The sequence below is a fragment of the Myotis brandtii genome, unplaced genomic scaffold (genome assembly GCF_000412655.1).
Source record: "Myotis brandtii unplaced genomic scaffold, ASM41265v1 scaffold324, whole genome shotgun sequence".
NCBI classification, from domain to species: Eukaryota; Metazoa; Chordata; class Mammalia; order Chiroptera; family Vespertilionidae; genus Myotis; species Myotis brandtii.
In genome coordinates this window covers 658,457-682,542 of record NW_005362439.1, presented here as the reverse complement: position 1 = coordinate 682,542, position 24,086 = coordinate 658,457, and the positions used below count along the sequence as shown (strand labels likewise).

General features: G+C 34.8%; 1 long non-coding RNA gene across 3 annotated transcripts in view; it reads right to left on the bottom strand.

Annotated features, from left to right (window-relative positions):
• Positions 1 to 24,086, bottom strand: part of LOC102263323 — a 35,695-nt gene that overhangs the window by 10,115 nt on the left and 1,494 nt on the right. Inside the window, exons 2-6 of one of the 3 annotated variants that reach the window (XR_001362965.1) lie at positions 20,553 to 20,705; positions 19,268 to 19,403; positions 12,777 to 12,878; positions 5,593 to 5,698; positions 3,300 to 3,377 (exon numbers count right to left, since the gene is read on the bottom strand). This is a non-coding gene — a long non-coding RNA (uncharacterized LOC102263323). The remainder of the gene's footprint in view (positions 1 to 3,299; positions 3,378 to 5,592; positions 5,699 to 12,776; positions 12,879 to 19,267; positions 19,404 to 20,552; positions 20,706 to 24,086) is intronic. The other 2 variants (XR_313832.2, XR_313833.2) reach the window with 2 other exon arrangements.

Sequence of the window (24,086 nt, the reverse complement as noted above, 5' to 3'; positions counted from 1 at the left end):
GCCGGGCCCCTCCCCCGGGTCCCGGGCTCACGATGAAAAGGCCCTCGGCCACCCGGGGGCTGCTGGCGGCCTCCTGACGGTACAGAGAGCCCCCCAAACGCCCGGAAACACAGACACCCTCAACTCCTGCCTCGGCGGCGGCCATCACAACGGGAAAGCGAACTTTTGCGACAACTCCCACAATGCCCGCGGCCTACAACTCCCAGAGTACACCGGGCTCTCGCCGCGGTTAACCCCGTCGTGGCCGGGAGCTGGCCACCTGCTCCCCTCTCCCTCCCCGCACCCAATGGTTGCACTGACTTTCACCCGCACAATCCGAGACGAACTTTGCAAATGTTGCCAAGCAGCTACCATTGTGCGACCTCGCCGCCCTCCTTTATCACACAGACCGCCGCAGCTCCCCAGAAAAGTGCCGTTTGTTTACCTTTGGAGCACTCCTCCCAGTGCCCAATGTATATCCTTTAAAGGGAACGTTCAACTTCAACCGGTGTTCCCTTTCGCCTTTATACTTTTCGGGCATGTTTCTAAATGATTATGGCCCAGAGGTTTTGGGACTCGACATGGTAGGTTTAAAATCTGTGTTCTAAGTTCTGGGAATCCACAAGAGAGCAAGACGATCCTATATCTGACTACCATGTGCTACATCTCTCCATGTCATAAGACACATTTCCTCAAATATATGGATTCAGGAAATGCATGCGACTCCAAGTAAGTCCTAATAAGCACAATTAGGTATGGGCAGCATATCTTTTCAATTTCAAGTTTGTTTGTTTTTAAGGGAACACACTGTTGTGCCAACATATGTTGCTTTCCCTTTCTCCCTCTCCAGGGATAGAAAAAAATGATCAGAAATAACGTGTAATGCTGCTTTGTTCCTTTCTGGCTTTAAAATATCAGCAAACAACAAGTAAATAAACATTTCAATATAATTTGAAAATAAAACTAAGAGTTCATTCTTTCAGAAAGCTGCACAATTCCATCTTTCACTCACGAAAGAACCCCTTCAAAATCTTTCTCATTTTAATGAAAAATAAGTGTTAAAATGCATTTCTTTTCAATACATTGCCCATAATTTCAGTAACGATGACAATCACATTTAGAGATCACTGTGTCATGAATGTAAGTTAACTATCTAAGATTACTTACACGAACTGTAACTTGCTTAGACATGTAACTGACTGACAGACTAAATAATTGTTTGGTATTTGATGCATGCACTAAAATAACAACTAGAATTCACCCAAAGTACCTGCTATGTTTCTCATACCCAAATATAAAACAAAATGTACGCAATGTCTGATTTTTTTCCACAGAAACATTTTGCCATTTGAAAGGGCACTCAAAATGTATCATGAATTTCAAACCACAAAACTCAGAAATCCTAATGCACACACAAAACCCAAAGCCTTGTTGGAAAGACACATCCACAGCAAAATTTTATTTTAAACGTGTCCCTTAATATTACATTTAACTTATTAGCAATTTTTTAATCTAGTAACCTACAGTGAGAAAATACTTCTCCATCATTTATTTTTTCACTCATGTTACAGTTAATGTAGTTATATTAGCAATTAAAATAAATGCTGTATACTAAGACATAAAAAATTGTGTATAAATATAGATTTTGAATTTTAGTTAATGATACTATTTTAGCTTCTGCATTTTTTAAATTTTCACTTAACACTTTAGTTAGAATTTAGCTAGGCAAAGTTGCATTTTCTCCTCTCTATTTTTAACAGACCATAGAATTAAATGCATATTTTGTACATTATTCTCCTGATGTTAAAATATATGATTCATAAGAAAGGCTTAAAAATAAGTCAGAAGTGAAACTGATCTCCTCATATATTACATGCTTACAGCTCTCTTCTCAGTATTATGAGGTTATGTTTTCCGTTAGGATGTTAGTCATGTTTTCTTTTACTTTATCCTTCAAAATATAAGATTTTAAAATTGATACAGCATATTAAAGGGCTTTATTTAAAGATTACATTAGACATAATTTTATATACTTTTTTCAGGTTATCATAATTCTTTTTTATAAAGTAACTTAGAAGTTTAGTATATCCTAATGAAGTTTTAACCTATATGCTCAATATTAACATGATTGTCTTTTTAAGAAGAAAACAAATTTATTCTAGAAATAAATTCTTCAAATTCATACAAAAAAATTTAGTATATTTCTGTCAAATTTTTTAGATTCTGTTTAACCACATGAATTTTTACCTGTATTTCTTAAAAACCTAAAACTCTGACCTCTGGTTTTCAAAAGTACTCATATGTACCTTTATTAATGTATTTAAAATTAGAAGGAATCTTGTTTACTCTTGAGAATATATGTTAATAGAAGACAAATATAGTAATCTATTTTTTTTTCCAAATGTGGTATTGGTAACAAAGCTAGAATATACAAATTTGTATATCTTATAACAGATTCTATATATAATTTCCATAATAACATCTTTCATCCTTTTAACTTCATAAAATACTTCAAAGCATCCCTAAATGTTTGTTTAGACATTTTAATTGCATTTTTTAGTTTATTTGCTTTAAAACATCTGCTTTTCATATATGTAATTTATACTGTTCATTGAAGTAAAATGCATTAATAGAATTACTTCAAAAATTAAATTAGTTGCTAATATTCTAATATGCTCAAAAAGTTAGTCTTTTTCTTTTCTTATATTACCACTATGACACAAACCAAAACTGAAAAACAAAGGACAGGTTCTTGCCTGATTAAACAAATTGTTTATTTACATTATGATCCTACAAAGCAATATTTTCCTAGCATGGAAATATATCCCAGAGTTTATGCTTCTCTGTTATTGCCCAAATCCTAACTAACTTTCATTCACTGGCCTGCTTATAAAGCAATGACCAGTCTTTCACATTTTCACAATAGTCCATTTTTTAAAATATCACACATGTTTACATTTATGTTTAGGAATATTCTAAGTGTTTGAAAAATCTCTAGTTCCTGATTTTGCTAAATGTGATTTTAACTTTGTTATCTCTTAAATACTTAGACAAGACAGATGGTGGGACTCCTATTACCATGTCAGTCTATTAGAAAATGCAAAAAAGGGTCTCCTTTCCCCCCCGCAAAAAATGATCTTTCTAAATGAAATATTTCCAACTAATTTGTTTTATTTAACTTAAAAATCTGGCTTTCTATCACCTTCATAATGTTTTATGTCAATTAAGATGAGCAAAGCTTAAGTATATGTTACTTCTTTCCTCTAATTGAAATATTCTCTTTTCAACAGGTAGATGAATAATAGAAAATGCTTCCTTACCTAAAGATGAAAAGTTTCACCTTTAAAAGAATCTCCCCAATTCTTCAGGAGATAAAACTTCTTATTTTTCCTTCTAGTCTGTGAAAAATAATAACATAGGATAATGAATATTTGAAATTTTTATCCTAATTTTAGACAACAAGGCTTAAATATAATTAAATCAGAGCTGTCAATTAAAATATCATCCTGTTTTAAACTTTATTACAGAACCATTGTAAGAAGGTGGTTTCTGCCATTGACATGTCTTGTGGGTCTTATTTATGACTGAATAGTTTTAGTACTCTTTCAATATATTTAAGTCATTAACTATTCTTATATGTTTTAAGATCCTTTTTAAATACATAATAATGCCTGGTTTATACATAGATTCTATAGTCTAAATTTCTAATAAATAGTGAAAGAAAAAAATCTAAACCCTAAACTTTCTAACTTTTAAAAGGCTTTTAAATCAATTTCTCCAAAAAGAGATCATTAAAATACTACGTACTCTATGATGGAAACATTAAATACTTTAAGACAGAGTAAGATTTAGGCTGAATTTATTAAAACTATTATCCTCCTTGTCCCTCTCCCTCCTTCTGCTCATAATTTTCTCTCCATTTTAACGCAGATTTACATTCATTAACTCACATGCCTTCTCTCCAAAGAAAAATCATCTTCTGCTTAGAAAATGTTCAGATTCCTTACATTTCCCCTAATTTTACATAAGGATCTATTATTTCAAATTCTAGAAAGGGAAAGGGAGAATTAATGCTTTTTCTTCCTGGATCTGTTTTCCAATTCTTCCCTCTGTAGGATTGCACCATACCCCACGTAGCTTTTTTTTTTTTTTTAACAAGATTTGCCTATCATACCTCTCCCCAACATTTGAGGGCGTATTCTGATTTTGTTTCTGTGTTTTGATGCATATATCACAGTGTGGCTAATGCTACCTCTCCATACTCCAAACATAAATATTTGCAGGCCCCTCCATTCATCAGACCCTAGCTACTTCCTGTTCTTCACCAGAATGCCCCGTTTGGGATCTGAATATAGAAGAGACCTTAGGTAAGTTAGGACCACAAAGAAGAAGTCGACCACAGATATCACCATTCACATCTTTGAAAGTATCTTGCTCATAACTAATCTTGATACTTCAGCGCAATATAGAACCTATGAAATTCATATGCATGAGCACAAAAAAATTCCTCTCCCTTACGTCACTGTTGCCTACGTTCCACTTCCAAAGCCATATTTTCAAAGGATGTGAACCTTTATGGTACAAATGATCTTTGCAAGTGCAAAGTGGAAGTTTTTGATGTGGGTAGGAGAGTTGGCCACTCACAGGCCCAATCAGTTTCTAGGGCAGATGCAACATGACCCACCAGGTCTCCACCCAGACTCAACGCCTGAGCCCTGCCTTCATTTCACCTTGCCATAGCTCCTGAAGGCTTGAAGGGAAGCACATAACTGCGCGGCGCCTCATTTTCGTCACCTCTAACTTGATTCCATCACCCAACAACAAGCAGATGCTGAAGTGAGAGCAGGCAGGGGAGTCGGGATCAAAGAGAGAAAAAAAAAGACACCCCCCCTCCCCGAAAAAAGACTTGAATTAACATGACATCTATTCCTCAGCTCTACCCGTTTTCCTGCAACCTTTCTCCCAGCCATGGAGGAGGCCTGTGATATTGGGCAAGGTGGAGGGGTGCAGTACAGAGAGCCTCCAATGTCCTCAAACCCCACAACAGCACAGACAATAATATGGGCAGAAATAACAGCAATGTTTTTCTTTTTTAATAAAAAAAATGACAAACTAAAAGCCTCTTTCTAAAATTACTGACATGGCAGGTAGATGTTTTTTGGTGGTTTTTAAAATCGAGAATAATACACAAGTGGGTTCAGAGACATAAACATCTTATCTTTGCTTTGGCCTCCGTGCTGTAGGCTTCTTTTTCTCGGTGTAAACAGACAATCTAGTCCTCATTCAGTAACCCAATGCTATTGTAACTGGGGAGCAAGCACAGTGGGGAGCCTTTAAGCCCCTCAGAGCAACTCCCTCCAACCCAACCCTGGCTTGGAGAGTTGTAAAGGAAACTTCACAAAGCATTTTTAGTGTTCCAAAAAAAGGGTATCTGCCCCCTCCCCAGCTCAGAACTCCACCCCAAATTAATCGGACTCATTAGTTCCTATTGAGACACTCAGTTACTTAAAAGAAAGCACTAAGCATAAACTTAGTGGAAAGTGATTTTTTTAAAAGCCAAAATATAGTCATCCTAAACAGTAACAGATCAATAGATGAACATTAACTGCTTACTAGTTTCAACACCAGCTGCAAATGGGTTGATTCTTCACTTGCTGGAACCATCAAGGGTGCCAAACTCTTCCCCCAAACTTCCTTTCCATTTTAGAAAACTAAGTTCCTAGAAATAATAACAATAATAATAATAATAATAATAATAAAAAGAATTTTCTTTATCATGGGCTTTTTAAACATTAACTACAAATCCAATCTAACACTGTTGAGCATTAAATTAGCTCTCCTTCTTCCCTCTCTCCCTCTTTTAATTTGGGAAAATTCACTGTCTTCTCTACTCTGCTTTCCTGCTCTAAAAGTGAAGGAACTTGCGCCTTCTTTCCCTTCATCCTTACTTGAAATCCCTCTTTTAGCACATCACACATTTCCCTGGCTTCACTGTACTATGATACTGGCCAAATTTCACCAAATGCTATCCTCATAGAAAGAGTAAAATGTAAAATGAGGGGGTGTCACAGGATAATCTCCAAGGTCCCATTTAGCTCTCACATTCTATATGTGTCTAGGATGATCCAGAAAAACTGGAATAACTCCATATAAGAATCCAAATTTGGGTCTCATTTCTATGTTTTACTGCTGTCACCGCATTCCTATAAACTTTTTGCTCAATGACAATATAACACAGATTTTCCTGCCTTTTTAGGACAGCAATCCCCTCTTTGCTCTGCTTCTTCAACCTACTTCCTTTCCTCTCTAAGAAACCATTCTGTATCACTAATAACTCCATAGTTTCCATCAAGACCACCACCATCAGCAGCAGCCTTTTTCTGACCTAATCTCTTAATGTCACACGTTCTCCTCAGTAAAACAATAGTGTCTACTTACCCAGCCCCTGCTATCATCCTCATCTATAACATTTACTGAGAACTTCCTAGCTGACAGGCACTGTTCTAAGCAATGCACATTTAGTCCTAATCACCTTATAATGCAGATCTATTATCAGCCCCATTTTACAGATGAGGAAATTAAGGCAAACAAAGGTTAAGTCAGTTGCCCAAGGGGTATTCTTATTGAGGGAGGGATCCACGTCTGCAAGCCACACATTTTGGGTGTAGAGTTTGCACCCTTAATCATTTTGATGCACTGCCTCTCAGTTTAAATTATTTTCCCGGACCCTCCCACTTCTAAAATTCATTGATCACCCTGCACTTGATTATCTCAGAATGTCTAGTCTCCTCATTGATGAATTAGGCATAATCAGAATAATCTACTTTATGGAGTTGTGAGAATTTTAAAAATTTAATGTAAGGCACTCACCACCGTGCCGGGCACAGGGTAAATAGTTTGAAGAAATGTTAGCAATTATTTAATAAGCACTTGCAGTTTGCAGATGAAGACCCTGAGGTCAGTAGTTAGTAGAAAAACTAGAACTGGAAAAAACTAGAAATAATGCACCCTGCTCTTTAAAAAATACCACTTATTAATATCGTGCTAACTTCAAAGACACACTTAAATTTTAAGACTTTAAAATAACCCTCATCTTGTGTTTCTTAGTCCAGGGTTTTTCCTATTGAACCATACTCCTTCTCTGGCTAAAAAGCAAATTTCTGAAATCAAGGACTCTGGGTGCGCCTGCCCGCTCCTCCTATCACACAGCTGGACTGTGTACCAGTAAATCACCAGCATCAAGTTTACCAGAGGCTTTATGTCTATGAAAAATCACCCCGTGGTGAGTGTAGGTTTAAAGTCATTTCAAATGCTGATACTGATTTGATGAAACATAAGCCCCATATTTCAAAACATTCTATTTATTAATTGAAAAAGAAACTGGTTTTTAAAAGGAAATATTTTTGTCCCTGTATAATCCAAACTGGGGCTCAAAAGGGTTGTACAGGTAACACTTGCATTTTAAAAAATATATATATATTTTATTGACTTTTTTTACAGAGAGGAAGGGAGAAGGATAGAGAGTTAGAAACATCGATGAGAGAGAATCATCGATCAGCTGCCTCCTGTACACCCCCAACTGGGGATGTGCCCACAACCAAGGTACATGCCCTTGACCGGAATAGAACCTGGGACCCTTCAGTCTATAGGCAGATGCTCTGTCCCTGAGCCAAACTGGTCAGGGCAACACTTGTATTTTTAAGTCAGTGTGATGTGTTAAAGGTGATGATAACAGTAGATGAGGGCATGCATTTGTGAGGAGCAAAGAATCAAAGACCCTGAAGTCAACCCAATGGAAGCTGGGCTCTACCAGAATTTTTCCCTCTAAATGATCCTCTCACTATTAGAGGTTTATTTTCTTTCTGTGGCTTCTTGGCAATAAGTAAAGAAACACGCGTGTTTTGTGATAAATAGATACCATGCTAACATATCAAACAAGTATCACATTACTTGGGTAGAATGCAGCTACTGTTCAAAAGACAAAAGAAGCATGATTAAGAAGCTCATTAACCTGGTAATTCCAAAGACTAAAATAAAATCATCTCGGTACGGTTTATATTTTCATAATTTATGTCATTAACTTCAGACGTTCGATTCGCTTATACCATGATTCTGGCTACACTTATTTCCTCCCAGGTTCTTATCTGAGAATCTAAGTTTCTCAAACCTTCGTATTACTGTGACCTTCCTCAAGGAACATTCTACTCACCCTGAGGTCAGAACCCAAACTTTTCAGCATTTAGTTCAGGTAAATAAAAATGAGGATGTCTTCATTTTGAAATGTCCACCATGCTTTTATTATAGTTTCAACTCTAGAATTTTATTTTATTTATTTTTTTTTTAAATATATGTTTTATTGATTTTTTACAGAGAGGAAGGGAGAGGGATAGAGAGTTAGAAACATCAATCAGCTGCCTCCTGCACACCTCCCACCGGGGATGTGCCCACAACCAAGGTACATGCCCTTGACTGGAATCGAACCTGGGACCCTTGAGTCCGCAGGCCAACGCTCTATCCATTGAGCCAAACCAGTTAGGGCTCAACTCTAGAATTTTAAATGCAATTTAAAAAAATAGTAATTTTGCACAGGATTTTCATTTTACGCTGGTTTATGAGTTACCGACCATATTCCAAGAACTAAAGCCCTACTTCAGAACATCAGTTCCGAGAAATTTTAAATCCCTGCTCCCCTCTTGCGCATATACAAAAATATTATCTCAATTAAGTGTTTTGTTTTGTTTTACAAAGAAACATAGAAAAAGTGTAGTAAACACCCATGCATACATCATCTCTATTCAGTAGTTATTAACATTTAGTTATATTTGATAATATCTCTTTTTTTTTTTTTTGCTAAAGTACTCTAAAAAATACAGATATGGCATTTCTCTCCCAAATACTTCACTGCGAATGACATTTTCCTACATCACCAGAATGCCATTATCACTCCTACAAAATGAACAATAATTTCTTAATACTCGGGCCATACTCTAATGTCTCCACTTGTAATCCAATTTTCTTGATAATATCCTTAAGTCTCTATTCTGTCATCAGTGACAGTACACATGTGTTCTTAGACAAAAGCTACCTCTAAAGTGGCTAATTCCAACCAGTTCTGCTAAGGAAGCAATGCCCTCTCTGAACTGCTCCAAGCTCATTATCTGATGGATCATCAGGCATCTTCTAATCTTGCCCTTATGCCTATTGGGGATGTCACGTTAAATCAAACCCTGATGAGAACTAGATAAAAGATCCGGAGGGAAAATAGATATTTTCCCTCAGTAATCAGTGTGCATTGGAGAGCAAAGAAAGTGAGACAAGGGACCACAAAACCCTAAATATAGTCACAGTTTTAAATGAGATTGTTTTGCCTAATCATCCAGTATAGGCATGTATAGCTCAATCTATACAAGATACAAAAGTTGTAATTTTCTATGGAACAAATTCACTGAAACTCAGAAAAAAAATTATATTCACATTTCCTTCAATCATTTAGTTAATTCAGTAAAAGTGAAACTATAATAATCCATGGAATAACTGAATTGTTTAGATTTTCTAGCTGTAAGAGATGAAGAGGTAGAGCAATCAGACAAGAAGAAGAAATAAAAGGCATCCAAAGTGGAAAGGAAGAAGTAAAACTGTCATTATTTGCAGATGATGTGATATTGTCAACTCTGAAGGTTCAACCAAAAAAGGCTAGAACTGATAAATGAATTCAGTAAACTAGCAATATAAAAAAACCAATATCCAGAAATTGGTTGCATTTTCATACACCAAAAATGAGCTCTCAGAAAGAGAAACTAAGAAAACAATTCCATTTACAATTTCATAAAAAATATAACATACCGAGAAGTAAATTTCACCATAAATGTAAAAGACCTGTATTCAGAAAATTATAAGACACTGAAGAAAGAAAATGAAGAATATCTAAATAAGTGGAAACATGTACTGTGTTTATGGATAGGAAGAATTAACAACATTGTAATGTCCATATTACCCAAAGCAATCTGTAGGGTTAATGCAATTCCTATCAAGATACCAATGGCATATTTCACACAACTAGAATAAATCATATATGGAACCACAAAAAAACCCCAAATGGCCATAGTAATCATGAGACAGATAAATAAGAAGATACCAATGGCATATTTCACAGAACTAGAATAAATCATATATGGAACCACAAAAAAAACCCCAAATAGCCATAGTAATCATGAGACAGAAAAATAGATCATGCTATCTGATATCAAACTATACTACAAGGCCACAATAATTGAAACAGCACGGTGCTGATGTAAAAGTAGACATATAGATCAACGGAACAGAATAGAGAGCCTAGAAGTAAGCCCATGCCCAGTTAATAGTTGACAAAAGAGGCAAAAACATACAATGGGGTAAAGATAGTCTATTCAATAAATGATGCTGGGAAAATTGGACAGATACATGCAAAAAAATGAAACTAGACCACCTTTTACACCATACATAAGAATAAACTCAAAATGGATTAAAGACTTAAATGTTAACCTCAAAACCATAAAATTCCTAGAAGAAAACATAGGCAGTAAAAGTTCAGACATTTCTCGTAGCAGTATTTTTTCTGATATATCTTTTTGGGTAAGAGAAACAAAAGAAAAAATAAACAAGTCGGACTACATCAAACTTAAAAGTGTTTGCACAGCAAAGAAACCATCAACAAAATTAAAAGAAAATCCACTGATGGGGAGAACATATTGCCAATGATAAGAGGTTAATATTCAAAATGTATAAAGATCTTATACAACTCAACACCAAAAAAAAAAAAAATTCAAATAAAAAATGGGCAAAGCACCTGAATAGACAATTCTCCAAAGAGGACATACATATTGAAACATATTGAAACAAAAGACACTGAAACATGCTCAGTGTCACTAATCATCAGAGAAATGCAAATTAAAACCACAATGAGATATCACATCACGCCTCTTGGAATTGCTATCATCAATAAATCAACAAACAAGTGTTGGTGAGGATGTGGAGAAAAGAGAACCCTCATGCATTGTTAGTGGGAATGCAGATTGGTGCAGCCATTGTGGAAAACAGTATGGAGTTACCTCAAAAATTAAAAATGGAACTGCATTATGACCCAGCAATCCCACTTCTTAGAATATAGCCAAAGAAATCCCAAACACTAATTCTAAATAATATATGCACCACTATGTTCATGGCAGCATTATTAACAATAGCCAAGTAGTCCAAGTGTCCACCAGGAGATGAGTGCATAAAAAATAATGAGTGATTCATTCACAGAATGGAATACTACTCAGCCGTAAAAAAGAAAAATCTTACCTTTTGAGACAGCAGGGATGGACTTAGAGAGTATCATGCTAAGTAAAATAAGCCCGTCAGAGAAAGAAAAGTACCATATGATTTCACTTATATGTGGAATCTGGTGAACAAAATAAGCTAACAAACAAAATAGAAACAGACTTTATAGATACAGAGAACAGACTGACATCAGTTAGAGGGGAGGAGATTTGGGGGGTTGGGTGAAAAAGGGAAAGATGAAGCAAAAAACCTCATAGACACAGACAACAGTATGGTGATTACCAGAGGAAAAGGGATGTGAAGTAGGTAAATAAGGTAAAAGGGGGGATAAATGGTGATGGAAGGAGACTTGACTTTGGGTGGTCAACACATGATACAATATACAAGTGATGCATTGTAGAACTGCACACCTGAAAACCTATATAATTTTATTAACCAATGTCACCCCAATAAATTCAATAAACATTTAAATTCAATAAACATTTAAATAAAGAAGTAAAGAGGTATTTTGGGGGTGTGGAAAGAGACGGGAAGTTGCCCTGACATAAATTTTAAGTCATGCTCAGTCATAAAGACCAGGGTGAAAGGTCTCTCCTGTCGTTTTATATGAAATAATCAGAAGAATAGAGAAAATAGGTAACCTAACTAAGGTCATATTTTCAGTTTCATCTGTAAGCTACTTGTTTTTCTGGAGACGACCAAGTCTCCTATATACGAGTCTCTCAAAAACTGATGCAAACAAGGGAAGGTGGTCAAGGATTTGCAAACTCTAACCCTTGAAGCTGTCCCTGGGGCTTTTTAATTTCATGCCATTTATGGTGGGACAGCTCAACAACATCATTTCTTAATCTTTACCTTTCACATCTCCTCCTCCTCCCTGAATCCACAAAGCAATCTGAGAAATATGTGCTATGTTATTATTTTTAAATTGTTATTTTTATTGGTTTACATATGACTGAATTAGTTAAAGAAATACAAATTTTTGTTTTTCAAAAGATAAAGATACCTCCTCTTTCCATTGTAATCAAAGCATATCATATTATGCTTTTCTATGTTGCTTTTTTCTTTCTTAATAAGGATACGATAACAAAAGTATGAAGTAGATAATATTTACAGATAGTATCAGAATTCAATGAGGCATGCCCCATCAACACTCAGCTATATGCTACCCCCTGAAGATCCTCATTCTAAAAGACATGCCAACATGTGCACATGTACATTCACAAAAACATATGTGTAGAAATGTTTACATTTGATACGATTACTTATGTAGGGAGGACAGCTTGGGAGAGCAGAATCCAAGCAACTTCTTAATAAACACACACACACACACACACACACACACACTATAGAACTTTAAATGCCTCACAGAAAAAAGTTGTTTTTCCTCTAAGAGTTTTTTTTCTAAATAAAGTTTACAGTACAAGAAGTTCTGTCTTATGCCATCCTTTACAGGCATTCAACTGTGCACAAAGCAGAATGTCAGTATCACTTACCTGATAAATACATGTTGGTTATCCCTACATGCCTGGTAATAGAAACACTGGCCTTTCAAGTCGGAAAGGTTCTTGGAGATCATCTAATTGAATGTATTCGCTCTACAGATGAAGACAAGAGAGGTAAAATGACTCACCAAGGCCACACGGCTTGCTGAACGGCTTACCTTCTTAAATAGATGGCAAAGAGCTCAAAAAAAAAAAAAAAAAAAAAAAAAGAAAAAAAGAAACTGCCAAATAGAAAGCCATGGACATGATAGAGAACAGCTACCAAAACTAGAAGCATAAGAATTGTACTTTCTGACAACTTTTCAGAAGATAAAAGTTGTTCCCTGTAGCATCCCATTGAGTAAGGGCAGGAAGGCATCAGTGGCGATGCTCACATGGGTAGGGAGCCTGTCTGTCCATCTGCACGTGGGCTGAGTGGCTCTGCAGCCCATGTCATGGCAGTGATGGGTTTCTGCTTTTTTGGATCACCAGAGCTGCTTTGCACTCTTTACTGCTTATATTTGCCTCTTTTTTTTTTTTCTTGCTTTAAAGGCTTTTTTTTTTTCCAGGCGAGTGGTGAGGGGAGGGAAACTAAGTTATTTACTGATTTTTCTGGAAAGTTTTGGTGACTAAAGGAAAAGATTGAGGACTGTCTTTGGAGGATGCCAAAAGGCGATCAATTCAATACAGAAAAAGAAGCTGCAGTCCCTAGAAATGCACTAAATGAAACTGGTTCTAAAGCCTATCAAGCCCATGGCTGAGGCGTTAGGTCCTTCCACATAGACCTGGAGAGAAGTGATACCTGAGGAGGAAACATCACCAGGCAGGCTTGATAAACTCAACGAATGGGACCACCACGGGGTTTGAACCATCTACCATTGATCTCTTCTAGACTAAAAACACAATATCTCTGTTGGTTAGGATCGCCCAATATATTTAAAGCTTAGGAACAGAGAAAATTGAACAAATACTATAAATTGAACAAACAAAAATATAGTAGTAACTTTCTCAAGTTATAGTTAGAAATAATGAACCAGACTTACTCATTAACGAACAAAAATACCACAGGTGACCACAACTTAAATACCAAGAGGTTACAAGACCCCATTGGAATCATTTGACACAGCTTATTTGGAAAATTGTAATATTATAAAAAACTATTCTATTTTGTCAAGAAGTCTGGATAATTTGTTCAATGCAAAGGGATTGCAAATAGGCTTGGTCAGACATGGCAGTTAGCTAATTTTTCCAGGTTTGTGGACAGAGAGGAATAAAAATGCTTTTTTCCCCCCCTCATCTGCATCCCACTCCCATCCACATTTCCTTAGAAAAAGAACCCTGGCTAAAACAACATCCAAATCCATCAACATAGAAAACAAATAGGTTAGGGATGGGCACACGTTTGGCCAAGTATCAATTATAAACGTAGGCTCAGACTCTGGGTGAAATGTGGGGTGAGATTAATGGTATGGATTATCAATAAAGCTGAGTGACATTCTTAAATGCTCACATTAAATACCCATAATACTTCTGGTTAAGCCAGTCAAATAATGTTGCAAAAGCCAACACTACTTGTTTGAAAATTATTTAGAGGCTATATAAAACCAAAAGAATATATGTGTATGTATGCTTCCAGTCATTCATTTCTCTGGCCATGGCTATAATGCCGGTTAAGAAAACAAAATTTAGCCCTATCCGGCTTGACTCAGTGGATAGAGTGTCAGCCTGCGGACTCAAGGGTCCCAGGTTTGATTCTGGCCAAGGGCACATGCCTGGGTTGTGGGCTCGATCCCCAGTAGGGGGTGTGCAGGAGGCAGCTGATCAATGATTCTCTCTCATCATTGATATTTCTATCTCTCCCTCTCCCTTCCTCTCTGAAATCAATAAAGAAATATATTTAGAAAAAAAAAAAGAAAAAAAAAAAGAAAAAACAATTTAGAAAGTTGTCACACCTCTGAAAACTAGCTCTAACCCACCCAAGTTTGTTTTTAAGTCAGAGCAACCTGAAAATTTGCTTAGGGGCAAAGTGGTCTTCTTGTCCACTTTTATTGGCACTTCTACAAGTGGGGCAAAAGTAGGTTTACAGCCGTTCATATGGAAAAGAATACAATAATTGATCAAGAATAACAAGAATAAAATCTGTGTTCTGCGTACTCACAACTGTAAGCCTATTTCTGCCTCACCCTGTATTTGAGCAACATGTTTTCGGGGAGCTGATTTCTATCTGTAAGTTGTGAGCTACTGCACATCTGAATGCCTAACAAATCTTGAGGATTAAAAATGCTTTTAAAATTCTAGTCAATAGTGACAGTGAAAAGTGATCAAGGCCACAAGGTTTGCTTTGTTGCTGTTGTGGGGAGCGTGTTTTTGGTACCATTTGGATAGCAAAAGGGACGGAGTTGGTAGTTTCTAAGCACTAACCGACAACGACCTCATTGAGAATGCTTAAATCTTTTTTATTTGGGGTAAGTTTCAAACAGAAAGTACTTCAGCAAAATGGGATATCACTGTAAAAACGAGACCTGGGAAGCTGACAAAAAAGGGGAAAGGAAAATTTTTGTTTACAAGAGAAAAGCAAGTTTCATTTGAGATGGGGTCTAATTTCCCTAGTAATTTTTTTAAATCATTACTTTGTAATATTTATTCTATGTGGCATGTTGCAAACATTTTAAATTATCATTATATTTCTTTTCATATGGCATTTTGTAATAATAATAATAATAATAATAATGCCCTGAAGATAAAAAGAACTCCTGGACCAATATTGAGTTATAAAACATTATTACTATTTGCATTAAATTAGCAAAAGGAAAATTTTACCAGTGCTTTTCAACTTTTTCTAATAATACTTTAAAAATATAGATACTATTTTTAAATTAGGCAAGATCAAAACTTAAAGATTTATTACTTATGATACATATTTTAAAGGTTAGTATTACAACAGAATTTTTCAATCAAAAGCTAAAGAAAAGAATAGCATTTAGAATATCTGAAAATATATTTTAGAAATAAACACAATTTACTTGTTAGGTTTTTAGTAATTTCGGCAACTACTTGAAGAGACCAGAATGTAGATTTTTTTAATACTATGAAATTTTAAAAAGTTAATGAAAAATTACATTCTAAGAAATATAATACCACTATTTTTAAATGTTTAAAATATTTAGAAAATGCATAATATGTAAATAGCAGTAAAATAGTAACATGCCACTTTAGTTTTTATTTGTGGCTCTTATTTAATATTACTGTGAATATTTTGTTAAATTATATCATTTTATTTTAACTCAGAAATTTTTTTCTTAAATGCAGCTTATTATAGTCAAGTTAAATTTTTTTTTAAATTAAGGACTAATACTTATACATTTAGATAGCAAATTCAGGAGATAATAGGGTTTATCCTTAAATTTCTCTTAATGTTGGTATAGATCTATATAATCTCTATAAAAACAATTACTGTGCTTTTATAATGACAGTCTATCTATATGAAAGCCAGAAATCTGCAGAGGGCTCTGCTGCCTGGGGAGCTGACAAGTGAATGTTTGTAAATATCACGTAGCTAGAACTGAGTCATATCCACATTTTGTACCCTCTAAAACCAAGCCATCCCTCCTTAACTTTCAAAGCTGTGAAATTCATTAATTTCTAAACTAAAGTACTGTAAAGTAAATGTAACTGATTAGCCATGGATTTGAAGATTCTAAAACTGTATTAAAATTTCCCTCTGTATTGATTCTTTCTATGGTAGTTTCTATGTAATAGCCTTTATTAATATTATTATTATGTGTATCACATAGAACATATAACATTTATTCCTATATCAATGCAAATAATTAGTTTAGTAAGCTATAGTTATAAACCATGTTTTGAGTTACATTTTACATCAAAATTGTCATCTGCTACAGGTCTTTCTTTTAAGTCTAAAAGTGGGCAAAATGGAAAATTTTAAAAAGATTGTTTTCCTTTGAAAACGTTACTTATACGTCTCAGATAAAACTAAGACAATATTTTTTTCTGAAATTATTTTTAGCAACTTTAAAAAATAAAATGCAAGAAAATTTCAATATGCCATATAGTTTCTGTTTCTTGTTACTAGTTTATGTATTTGCATGTAAAACAAAAGTACATGATTTTATATGAATTTAAAAACCAATAAAGAAATATGTGACTAGTTCTAGAATGTATACTCTATCTTTAAAATTTATTAAAACATTGAAGTCAATGGAAAGTCTATCCTCCAACTAAAAGGTACAAAAATCAGAGTAATAAAATATCAACTTATTTAAATACTTGCCATTCAAACTAAAATTTTATTATTCTGCTTTACAAATCTGGAAAGAGTTTAACTAAAGTAATTTTTAAATTTTTATATTTTGTTAACATTGCTTTTAGTTTTTTAGCAAATGTTTTTAAATAGATTTCTATCCAGAATGTATATATTTCCATTGTTTTACAAATAGATATAATAGTTTTTTCAATTAACTTTTTCAAATATTTAAATTTTCTAAATCTTAAGCAATTAATATTTTCTTAATAATTCCTTGCTTTTCCTGGAAATTAAACTTTTAACTAATGAAATAAGCTCATTTTTATTTTAGTCTTTCAAGTATTAGTATTGCAGATATCAAGAATTTAAGCTGTCCTAAAAAGCATAAGAAGAGTTTTAAATATTTACAATAATTTTATTCTTAAGTAAAACTATTTATAAATTAGAAATTAGAAATAATTCATACTAAAATTTAGAAATTGCCAATGATTCCTTGTGGGAGAAAATAAAGAGTTACTTTTTAAAAATTGCCCTCTGTAATAAGTATTAGTCTCCCCATTTCACAAAAGAATTATATTTGTTTTTAAAATATGTTAATTCTTACTCAAAAGTTGTTTATTTTGGTCTTTTTAATTCTTTTTGAATTATTAAGGACAGATTTTAGGACTAAATTGACAATGAACTTCTATAGTTAGCAATTTGCCTTCATCAAAATGTTCCTGCTTGGCAAAATTTAAACAAAATAATTTGTAGAGATAACATCCCCTTTTTCTAATTTTGTTGTTTCTTTTAAAATAAGGTTCACATAAATATGTGGTAAAATTTCTTGCATGCTTACAACATATTTATAAGATGTGATTCCTAAAAAAAATATTTTATTCATATCTTCTTTTTTTCTGAACTACAAATCAATTGCCAAATTGATTCTTTGGTAATAAAATTTAGTTTTTCAGATTGTTTTAGAATTATCTATTTTTACTTTAATTCTGAAAATGTATTAAGTCAAAAAAGGTATAATTACATCATTTTAAACAGTAACCATCAGCTTAGTATGTAAGGATTAAAAGCAGTATTTTGCCACAGGCTTTATAAAAGCTTTATGTTAAGAGTTTAAAATATTGGATTATGCCATCTTGAAAAAATCTTTAAATATTATCAAGCTGTAATGAAAGATCTTAAAGGTTAATTTAGAAAATTTTTTAAATTTTGGTTTTGTTTTCTCTTTATACTTCTGCAATCTAACTCCACAGAGTTCAGGTTTTTTGTAAACTGATACCAGCCATTTCATTTCTGATATTTGGAAACATTGTTTGGAGAATATTTTTGTTTGTAAAGCTGTCTTTTAAATTGTGTCCCTGAACCTTTTTAAAAAAGCAATAATAAAATTAATGTGATTCTGTTTAATATATTCCACAAGTCTATATTTGAAGAACAAGTAAGATAAATAATAAGCTTCTTTTTTATATTCATTTAACTAATCCTGGTTTAAATATTGTGCTTCTAATTTTCTACTGGGACATATTGCAGACTGTGGCAGTAGTAATTTCTGGCATGAATGATTTTCAAATTTTGTTTTAATTTGAATATATGATATAATTCATTGGCTATTAGTGTACCCCATTTTTATCTAGAAATTTGCAGTTCAATGTGAATATTTACTTTAAAACTATAAAAATATATTCATCATTGGTTTTAAAAAATATTTTTAAAGATCATGTATTTTTAGCTGACCGGATCGATGTAATTACTTTAGAAATTTTGAACCTTTATAATTTCATAGCTTGGCTGTTACTTTAGCATCTATCAATTACCTTCATGTGTACTAGACACACTGGTAGCAATTCCTTTATTTAAATTGTGTAACTCACAAGAATATACAAATACCATGTGAACAGAACCATAGGGCATTATATCCAGCTGACAGCTTAGTGAATTCCTTTTATCTTCTGTTAAATTTGTCATCTCATCTGAAAAAAGAAAGGTACTTAGAAAGTTAGTCTTGAGAAAACTTTTTTGGGGGAGAGGGGCTTCATTACTACATTTGTCTATTCCTCAGAAAAATAACTAGATTTTCTTGAAAGAGGATTTTCCAAGAGTTACTTTCTCTTCCTTTAATTTATATGCATTTCATTGAGGTTGAGTGCATAGGAAGAAAAAGAAAAAAAGAAATGTCCGTGAAATTTGTTCCTGACTCAAATCCTATAGTTCTCTTCAAACTCTCAGGGTGAAGTTCAATTACCTGGTGACTTGATCAGTGAGGATAAACAACGCACGTAGTTCAGGCTTCTCCAATCTTCTTTCTTCAGTGAGGAAATTTTTTTTTTCCTTTGAATTATCTGAATAACTGCTTCAACTCTTCAGTTCAATTTGCATGTCTAGACAGGAAACTAGACTGAATAAGGCTTGGGAGGACTGTGATTTCTAAAACTACTTAAAAACACACACACAACACTGCATTTTGAATTGTAATTGTTACTATCTTCCATGTGTAACCTCACCGACTGCTTGCATCTGAGGCCTTCCAGAAATCTTGTGTCATTTTAAGCAGTCATTGTCCAGAAATATATATACGTTTTAAAACTTACCAGGGCCTGTTTTATTTTTTCTCTTTTAAAAGCCCACCACAGATCTTAATTTGGCACTTATTACAGGAAAATATGACTTATCTCCCCCCAAAGCCAGTTTTTATGAACTAGTAAAAGTGTTTTACCTCTTTATACAAAAAGAAAAGGTATCTGGGGTTTTTAAAACACATTGCTGTTTGAAGATAACTCTTTAAAGGCAGCTACTTAAACGCAACACTTTTTAGAGAAGAAAAGGAATGCAGGAATAGTTTCACTTGTTAAATGTAAGATTTGTTTAATTACATGTTGCTGAAACCCCTTTTTAAAAAGTTATTGATTATTTCATAAAACAATAAAATAACAGGCTATTTAAAAAATCATGTGGTTTGAAGAATATGTTTTCTTCCTTATTCTTTCCAATGGCTAAATGGCAGACTGGAAAGAGTTAAAAAATATGGTCTAAGGTGGGCAGAAGGTACAAATTTCCAGTTATAAGATAAATAATTACTAGGGATGGAATGTGTAATATGATACAGTTAACATTGCTGTACGGTATGTTTGATAGTTGCTCAGAGTAAATTCTAGAAGTTCTCATCACAATGAAAAAATTTTTATTTTATAAACACATGAGGTAATGGATGTTAACTAAACCTACTGTGGTGATCATTTTGTAATATATGTACATCAAGTCATCATGCTGTACACCCTCACATATAATACTGTATGTCAATTATATCTCGATAAAACTGGAAAATAAACAAAAAAGGAGAAAAATACATGATTGAATCAGAAACTCTAATAAACGTCAACTTATTGTTCCAACCATTGCTATTGCTGTATGGATGAAGCTAGACCTTGTATGGAATACTTCATTTTCAACCATTTTTAATAAACTACGCTCCCTCCAGATTAAAACCTGGAGAGCAAAGCTTTAGTCACAAGGTCCCCAAAACTGTATACCTCCTTGAATTTTGTTGATCAACTGGGCTTAAAACATTACTGAGCAACACTGTTTTTCCTTGTTGCAGTTCTTGTCCAGATCCACAAAGTGGAGGCTGAAAAACACGCTCTTTGGCCTCATGAATGGGGTTGTTCATTATTAATCAAGTTGAGCTGGCCAAAAGAAAACAAAAGGCAAAACAAAAAAGGTTTTGATTGTAAACCTTGTAGAATTGTTAAACCCCAACCCATTAAACTTCATGAGATTGTCTTTTGAAAATGGTCCTTTCTTAAGCCATTTTGGTTTGGGCGCACCTACATAAATTCTTTCTTTTTTAAAAAAAATATATTTGTATTGGTTTCAGAGAAACAGGAAAAGGGAGAGAAAGATAGAAACATCAATGATGAGAGAGAATCATTGATAGGCTGCTTCCTGCACACCCCACACTGGGGATGTGCCCTGGGCATGTACCCTGGCCGGGAATGGAACCCTGACCTCCTGGTTCATAGGTCAACACTCAACCACTGAGCTACACCGGCTGGGCCCTACATAACTTCTTACAGGCCTCTCCTCCCTCCTCAGAAAAAATTTTCCAGTAGAAATCAATTTTCCAGTAGACTTCAAAACAGTAACTGAATAAAATGTCTTGTTCCCCAAACATCGTGTAGTGCATCCATTTGGCTATCTCATCCTGTCTCCATTCCTAAAACAATCCACCTCCCTCCAAGACCGGAGCCCATGCAACTTTATAAAAACCACATCAAATCGTTAGGTGCAAACCCTTTCCTGTTTGGGAGGAAAATGCGAAAGACTGGAGCACCCGCTGTATAACTGGTTCTATGACTCAACTCAACCTTTAGTCAGAGACGGCTTTTGTTTTCCAGAAGAGAAGCCTTTACAACTCAGCAGATGGAGATTAGCTAAGATTACCCATAAGTGTGGAGACCATTTCAGTGTGGATTTTCTAGTGCAGCCCCAATTCTAAAAAATATATATATATTATTCTTGCCCAGCCAACATAGCTCAGTGGTTGAGTGAAGCACCTATGAACCAGGAGGTCATGGTTCAATTCCTGGTCGGGGCACATGTCTGGGTTACAGGTCCAATCCCCAGGGTGGGGTATGCAAGAGGCAGCCAATCAATGATTCTCTCTCATCCCTTTCCCTTCCTCTCTGAAATAAAAAATAAAAAAAATTGTTAATTTTATTTATTTTTGGGGAGAGAGGGAGGAAGAGAGAGAGGGAGAAACATTGATTTGCTGTTTCATTTATTTATGCATTCATTGGTTGATTCTTGTATGTGCCCTGACTGGAGATGGAACCCAAAACCTTGGTGTATCAGGATGATACTCCAATTAACTGAACTACCTTGGCCAGGGCCAAAATTATATGTTTAAATGTTATTCTTTTAAAAAAACAAAAATTATTAAACATGCACTAACTGTGATGCAAATTTATAGTTCTGAAAGACTTTTCCTATCAACAGAAAAATAATTCAGGAAAATAAAAAGACATTCATCAGATTTAAAAATCCTCATTTCTAGTTGGCGATCTAGTTGCCACCATCAAACCTAAGAATTTAGAAAATAGTTCTTTATAAGGGATAGAAGCATGAATTTTAAATTTTCAGTCCTCAGGCTCCTTAAAGGATACAATATTTGGTAACCAGGGTTCATTTTTACATTTTCATTTTGAGACATACTGATGACCGCAGTCCCTTTATTCTTGATCTACCTATCATATATTCCTATTTTTCTACGTAAGCCTAAAATAACCAATCAGTTTTATCAATTCCATCAGTACTATGACGACTGGAACAGGGCAAGGCAGCTGTTTGCACAAGCAATTCCATCTGATTGGTCCATGTAGCCATGGCGTTCCTGCTGATGACTGAAGTGTTCTTGTTGACTCTCTGGTGCAGCCAACAGAAGGAAGGACCTCAGCCTTCTCCTCTAGCTCATGCACCACCTGTCCACAGATTTCTGACTATAGCAGACCGGCCCAGACAGCAAAAGCAGAGTGCTCACCGTGGACTTTGCAGATCTGAGGAACCTACGGATCCAATAGAGGAGGAAAAGCATACTTTGGCTTTGGGGCCCAAACCCTTGGGTTGTATACATTTCAGAGAAACAGCATAAGGAACTGGAATAAAATGTTTTTAAAATCCTTGTAGGTGGATTTTTTTTGGTGGGGGGGGGTGTTGTTTGTCTGGGTTGTTTTTAACTATAAATCTACAAAGCATTTCGATCACTGTGTTTCTAAATTTATTGTTTGTAAGTGTCCATTTAAATTTCTACTTGAAAATAAGAATGACTTGGAATTGTGTATATTTTATTGTGGTGGTGATTTAAGGAACATTATGTCTCTGTTTCATAGACTCTGATCCTCTTATGACCTACAAGCAAACAAATAACACTTTCTAGATTATTGGTAACCTACATTATGGTTCCTGGGGTTTTTGAGCTGAATTTCTGTGCAAATGTCTTCGGAGCTTAAACAAATAAGCAAACCAGTGCAGCTTGACTCAAAGGTAACGAATGGACCAGAGTTGCTTCTCTTTGTCTTTTAGGTTGCCCAGCCTTCTAAAAACCAAAACAATCTATAGTGGAATGGTTATCCATCATACCTGATTTATGTAACATATCATACTTAATAATTTGATTGGGTGCTGTCAAGAAAAATAATGTATTCAGGAAATACTAGTTGATTCACATAGAACAAGTAAGCTCCGGTGTGTCAGCATTTGAGAGTACTTCTGCCATGACCATGTCATGTAACTACTAGTTTTCCCTTTTCTTAAATGACCTCATTATAACAATTACAATACCTTACATGTGTCTATGACTCTGGTGCTTTTACAGACATTATCTCTTTTGATATATGTCAGTGATGATGTTATTATTGCCCCCATTTCAGGGAGATTAAAAGCTCAGACTCTGAAATGAAACTGATGAGAATTTGAATCTTGGTCTCCTTAATTTTCAAGATATAATCTTAAGCATGCTTCATTGCCTTTCTGAGCCCCAGTTTACCTATCTGTAAAGTGGGGATGTAATATGATTGTTGTGAGGTTTAAATGAATAAAAGTGCTGAGCCTGGCTGGCGTGGCTCAGTGGTTGAGCGTCAACCTATGAACCAGGGGTCCCAGTTTGATTCTCGGTCAGGGCACATGCCAGGGTTGCAGGCTCGATCCCCAGTGTGAGCATGCAGGAGGTATCCAATCAGTGATTCTCTCTCATAGTTGAGGTTTCTATCTCTCTCTCCCTCTTCCTTTCTCTCTAAAAACAATTTTTTAAAAGTGCTGATACTAGTGGTTGGTACATAGTAAGTAGTCAAGAAATGTTGGTATTTAAATAGAAAGTAAATGAAGCTTAGAGACATTGAGACGTGTGCCCTTGATGTAACAAAAACCAGGACCGAGGTTAGCTGACTTCAGAGCCAACGATGAAGCCCTCTCACTCTGTTTGCAATGCAGCTGTTTTAAAGTGTGACTCAGCATTGTTTCTAACTACCTTCTGCCTACATACTGATCAAACACAAAAGCACTTTTTCCTC